The sequence below is a fragment of the Ochotona princeps genome, chromosome 7, assembly GCF_030435755.1.
Source record: "Ochotona princeps isolate mOchPri1 chromosome 7, mOchPri1.hap1, whole genome shotgun sequence".
NCBI classification, from domain to species: domain Eukaryota; kingdom Metazoa; phylum Chordata; class Mammalia; order Lagomorpha; family Ochotonidae; genus Ochotona; species Ochotona princeps.
The window spans coordinates 31,572,228-31,578,420 of NC_080838.1; the positions used below are offsets into that span (position 1 = coordinate 31,572,228).

The following is a 6,193-nucleotide window of genomic DNA, read 5'->3' on the forward strand; positions in this document are numbered from 1 at the left end:
TTTATCAGTGTGTTCTAAAATATACTGGTAGGATGAAAATATTTATGAACAAAGTAAGAAACCAATAGTGCAATTTTGCAGTGTTCTTTTAAATATTTCTACTTTGGAAAATTAAGTGAAGCACAAAATTAGGAAAAAAGTAACATTGTCTAGTGCAACTATTTTCCACTGTTTTAGTTTAAATGATGTTCTCTAAGGAAAAATGAAAATTTGCTGATTTAAAATGATGGTGGTGTGTTTAGAATCTGAAAGAAGGCAATTAATATATTATAAAAAATAATAGTTGCTTATTCCTGTCTTATCTCCAGAGGCATAGAAGCCCACTGGGACTATCATCACCAGCCTAGAAATAGACATGAATGATGATTTAAAAGGAAAATTTCATGTTTAAAAATAAGTTTTAGTAAGATCAGTTGAGCAATCTTAACACAACTTCTAACAACCTTGACTCCACGGGCTGTCTTGTTAGACTGACTGGCATTGCATCCTCAAAGCAAAGCCAAAGCAATCAATTAATCATTCATATTAAGAACTCTTTTTTTTCAAAAAATAGATAATTTTTTTGTATTATTTCCATTTTCTATATGATTATTTTAGTGCAAGTCTAGCTGAAAAGGAAAGAATAAAGACAGAGGAGAAGCCCCAGATCATGCATTTTTTAAAGTTTTACTTATTTGTTTAAAAGACATAGTTACAGAGGGTTCTCTCATCTGTTAGTTCACTCTCCAATTGGCTTCAACAGCAAGGGCTATGTCAGGGTCAAACCAGGAGCCTGAAAATCTATCTAGGTCTCTCACCTAGGAACAAGGGTCCAAGCACTTGCACCATGTTCACCACAGCAGTAGGCACATTAATAGGGAGCTATGTATGAAGTAGAGCATCCAGCATTCAAATGACACTCTTATCGCATGCAGGTATCATAGGTAGCAGCTTAACCTACTATGTGGTAACACCATCCCCTAATGCTTTTCTATAAAGGTTCCTATGTTAACTGGATCTATGCTGAGACAACTTATTGCAGTGCTTACAATCATTTTTAAAATACCCAAAATTAAAAATCATAAGGGATATAAGTAACAATGTTATGGTATAGCGGTTTGAGTTTCCCCCCTGCAGCCTATATCAGAGTACTGACTCAAGCCTTGGCTGTTCTACTTTCACCATGAAAATGTGCCTGAAAATCAATGGAGAAATGGGTCAAATGCTTGGGGTCCAGCCACCTATTTGCAAGATCTGGATGGCTTTCAGGCTTCTGGTTTTGGGTTGGCTCAGAGCTCGCTATTGTGGTGATTCGGGGAGTGAAGTAACAGATGGAGCCATGCTGTATCTCAACCTCTTTATCAGCCAAATCAGTAAAGGAAACCTTTGTTTCAAGCACATATGTGGGGAAAGGAGTGTCAATGGCATACACCAACCAAAATCCATGGTGCTCTTATGCATTCCTTTCCTATTTTGGGAAATTCAGCATCTTCTTGTTATGATATTTCTGTCATTTTTTAAGATACAGTGACAACAGTGTGTTGCTTCCACACCTTCCAAAATGGTCACTGGTCCATCAGATACTAATTATACCCAATTAACCAGGTTACTTGGGCTGTAGGTTGCCAATGATTGGCTCTATTAACATTCTGTTTTCAAGCTATAGATGCAGTTGAATCTGAGGTTTAATTGTCATGTGAAGAAGATTTGCTGGACTCAGGTGGTGTGGTCCCACCTGGTGTTGATTTATTCTTGGTGGTAGACACTGACTAATACTCAGTAGAATGAGCTGTCTGCGCACACTGAGTCTTGTGTTAGGGTTACCCTGAAAACTGAGAAAAATGCTTCTGTGAATTCATCAGTTCCTTGTCGTTTGAGGCTACATAAAAGCTGACTAACAAACCCAGAGTTCCATAAAATCATGCCAGAAAATCAACCATGCTGTCAAATGAATGTCAACACTGGACTTGGTTTCCAGGATGAATTGCATGTGCTATTTGACATTTTGGAAAGCTAAGGAAATTCATTTACAATCTACCTCATGATACAAGGCAGCAACAGGAAAATCATGTCCTTGGTTTCTTTGTGTCACTGTCATCCAGAAACCTGCTGACAGGATATTGGAAACAGTCTTCACACAGGTAGATAGAAATAATTCTGGAAGAGACATGGCTTAGCTTATTTTTTTCACTTCTGAATGTCAAGGCTGAGACTTTAATTATCATCCAAGATGTCCCTGGTTCTAGTATCACTATGTAACAGTCACAAAACGATTTCTAATATGTACTGTTGTGAAAACTTCCTTACATAAGAAGCATTTCTATGGCAGTATGAAGGTCTTCTGGGTCATTTATTAATGTGAATTTGTTAACCCTTAGAATCGTCTCTCAGGAAGAGATGTTTTGATGGGCTATATTTTGGACTTGAAGGGACTGTGTCCAAGCTTCCCTAGCTAGGGTTCAATCACACAATATCTGAATCTGATAGCTGTGTTATACAAGTGTGGTGCCTCTCATGTGGACCTGCTGAAATCGTGAATTAGAGTGTACTTGAAAAAAAATCTACAGAAAACAGGGTTTTCTGAGTTTATTTTGGTACAAAAATAGTTTCAAGTCCTAGTGTAGCTTTTCTTATAACACGCATTTTCATAAACCTTTTGAAGTGCTCTCTTGTAATATGTGATGGGCATTACCCATATAAGCCATATCGGTGACAAATGGTTTGTTGTAGAGTGAGTGTGAATTGCTTCTACTTTTCTCACTAAAGATAGTAATAGCCTGCAACCCAGTATAACTAAAAGACACATTCCTTGTATCATTGCCAGTCCAACACAATGGTTACTTTTCACTTCATAAGTCTCAACACAAATTATAGAAAATGCCTGAGTTTTGGTGCCAAATTCGATCTTTAAGCAGCATGCATCCAATTTCTTCAGAAAAGATCAATTCTGTTGAAAACATTTCACAAAATTCTGGATGAATGACTACCTTACTTACTGACCTTAGGAATTCTGCGGCTCCCTGACTTTCCAACCTGAACACTGAGCCTGCATGCTATTTCCTGGCTGTTGGTCTCTTTCAGATCCCCAGATTTTGCTTTGCTAGTTGATAAAGTGCTTTACTCTCCCTTTGTACAAAAGGCCAATTTGCTACTCTGGCTCTTAGTTGAAATCCAATTTTTATTTCTATCACACTTGTGCTTTTTGAAAAATGTAGCATCAGTAACTATCTTGTTGACAGTATCACCAGAGTGGTCCTGGGAGGAGGAGTGCTGTTTAAACCAGTCATATGTAGGCAGCAGTAACAGGAGAACATGAGCAATTATGTGTCACCTTCATCATAAACCAACCCAGAGGGATCATTAAGGTTTATGATCACAATTTTAAAATCATGTAATAATCCGGGTGAGCAGAGTTTTCCCACTTGTAGTTTCCTTGACTGTTTGCTCAATTGATCCCTCACTCCATTGGCTTGGCAACTATTCATTGGTTGGCATTATCTCACAGTTTGAGAATACACAAAACATTCTCATAGTATGAGAATACACAAAACAAGCCTTATCAATTCAACAGCATCAGCGCCCAAATTTGGGCCACAAAGCTAATTGTTTCCAGTTATTGTGTCTGCAGTTTGGTTAGCTATCATTAGTGGGTAGATTAGGCTCATTTGTACCTTTATTGTAAAAGTTATCTTTTTAATTCATCAAAAAATATTCTCATTACTTAAAGCAAGGGAGTCATTATTCACATTAGCAGTTCACAAACTTAATTGTCCATCAAAATCATCAGAGAAACTTTTACATCTGTGATGGCCATGTTGATCCCAAGTCAGTTACCTCAATGTCTCAGGGGGTAGGATCCAGCACTCATACTTGGTAAAGCTCCACATACAATTGTGGTATGTAGTCGACTTCAAGAAGTACTGGGAGATTTTTTAAAGTGGTGATGTAATTTAATGGCATAGTAAGAGTACACACTAGTGATATTCTGGCTGTTCACTAGGCAGTAGAGAGAAATATAACAAAGGTTCTTCATTATTATGTTTTTTTAACAGCAATCAAGATTTTTATTAGTCAGACTAAAGAGTGAAGAATAGCAGAGGCCTCATGAGTGCAGGCCTTGCCCCTTGTCCAAGGGACCATGGTTGGGGATGTGTTTGACCCCACAGCCATCAGGGATGAGCAGCTTCTCAGCCACCATGTCTTCAAATTCATCCACATTGAATTTAGTAAAGCCTCATTTCTTGGATATGTGAGTCTTCTGGCAACCAGGGAACTTGAACTTATCCCTGCGAAGCTTGTTGCAAATGGACATGATGACTTTGTCAATGTGAACTCTGGCTACTGTGCCTTGGGGATTTCCAAAAACACCCTGCATGCTTGTATGCAGCCTGTCAACACCAGCACAGGACAACATCTTGTTGACTTGGATGACATGGAAAGGGTGGGGCCACACTCAAATATGGAAGCCATACTTGCCACAGCTCTTCGCCATGTACTTGTTGGCACAGGTGTGGGCAGCCTCCAGGGCTTCAGAAGATAGCTGCTTATACTCATCTGAAACTGTATGGCCACACAGTGGAAACACATCTACCTCAGCTTTCTTCCAACCCGGGTCAAAGATGCGGATCTAAGCATCAGGGATACCTTGACAGAAACAAGACTTGGGGTATGGCTTGTTCTTATAATACCAATAGCATTGGGCAGGGAGGCAGCCCATGGTGACACAAGGATCTTCTAATATGGATTTAGGGACTATAAATTCATTGAGTCATCACTGTAATGTATGATACTATCCATTGTTATCTCTATGTTACAGTTAAGGGAATAAGGGGATGACATTGAATAGCTCTTCTATAGTTGCCCACATTAGAAACAGCAGAGTCATGATTTTGACTCTGCTGTTCAATTCCTCACCTCTATTTTATTTTTCCACCTATTAAATTTGTAGTTTTGAATAAGTTCTCTTTAGTTATTTGAAAGGCAGAGAAAAAGAAAAAGAGAGGAGGATAAAGAGAGAGAGGGAGAGAGAGAGAGAGGGAGAGAGAGAGAGAGGGAGGGAGAGAGAGAGAGAGAGATATTTCATCTGCTGGTTTAATCCAAAAATGAATACAATAGCTGGGTCAGGACCTGGTTATAGTCAAGAGCCAGGAATCCCATCCTGGTCTTCCACATACAGGGCAGGGGCTTAAGCACTTGGGCCATGCACTGCTGCTCTGCCAGGCACTTTAGCAAGAAGCTGGATGGGCGGTTAAGCAGCTGGGAGTTGAGCCAGCAGTCTAATATGGCATGCTCACATTGCAAGTGACAGTGTAGCTAACTGGGCCACATCAGTTCCCAACTTTGTGTTGGTTTGGTTTTGTTTCATTTTTTCCCTGTTCAGTCTGTAGATTTTATTTCGAATAAAAGAATACAATTTTAGTTACTTTGAGCCTGCCTCCTGGTAACAATGTATGCTTTACAGGATAACTACCGCTTGGATTTCCAAACTTTTCTTCTATTGCATTTTTCCTCTAAGTAAGATATACCCAGAAATAATGAGACATTGCAGAATCATTATAAGTACCCCCCACATTTTTGTGTTATTAAGCAGTGTGGTTGTTGCATCTCCAGCAGCAGGTATTCACAGAGCACTCATTATGAACCAAGTCACACTTCTGTGTACTTTGCAGAGGCAATTATTAAACTCAGAGACTTCTTGAATAACTGTCACTTCTTACTAATAATTACTGATGGGAGTGTGTCTTTTTATTGTACTTCTCTCAAAATAAATCTCTTTTCCTCTCACCTACATTCCCATTGTTAGGGAACTTGTAAATTTTTCTCTAGAAGCTCTTCCCCATGTTGTTTATATTTCTGTCCCCATGGTCATGGCCTTCCCCATATTCATGAGCTTGTTTTACTGCGAAGGTAGGGAGAGCTGTATTTGTCTCCTTTTTACTGAGAAGTTATAGACACTTCTCCATTTCTATGGGGTTATGTTCTCAGAAATCCATCATAAGTTGGAAATATAAGTTTCAGATAAGTTCACATTCCTATAGCTATCCATGGAGCAGTAGAGCTCAGTCACATAGCATGCTGCAGAGTATTGCTTGTTTCCTCTAATAGTGAGGCTGAGCGGCCGTTGTGGCCCACTCCACCCCTCTCCATCTCCTGTGCCATGTGATTAACCCCAGGAAACAGCAAAACTCAAACTTGGAATCCTGGTTTCTATTGA

The 6,193-nt window shown here is 39.3% G+C and overlaps 1 pseudogene; it reads right to left on the reverse strand.

The window, feature by feature from the left end:
• Window positions 1-4,081: 4,081 nt before the first annotated feature.
• Window positions 4,082-4,696, reverse strand: LOC101530400 (large ribosomal subunit protein uL16-like; annotated as a pseudogene).
• Between the last annotated feature and the right edge of the window lie 1,497 nt (window positions 4,697-6,193).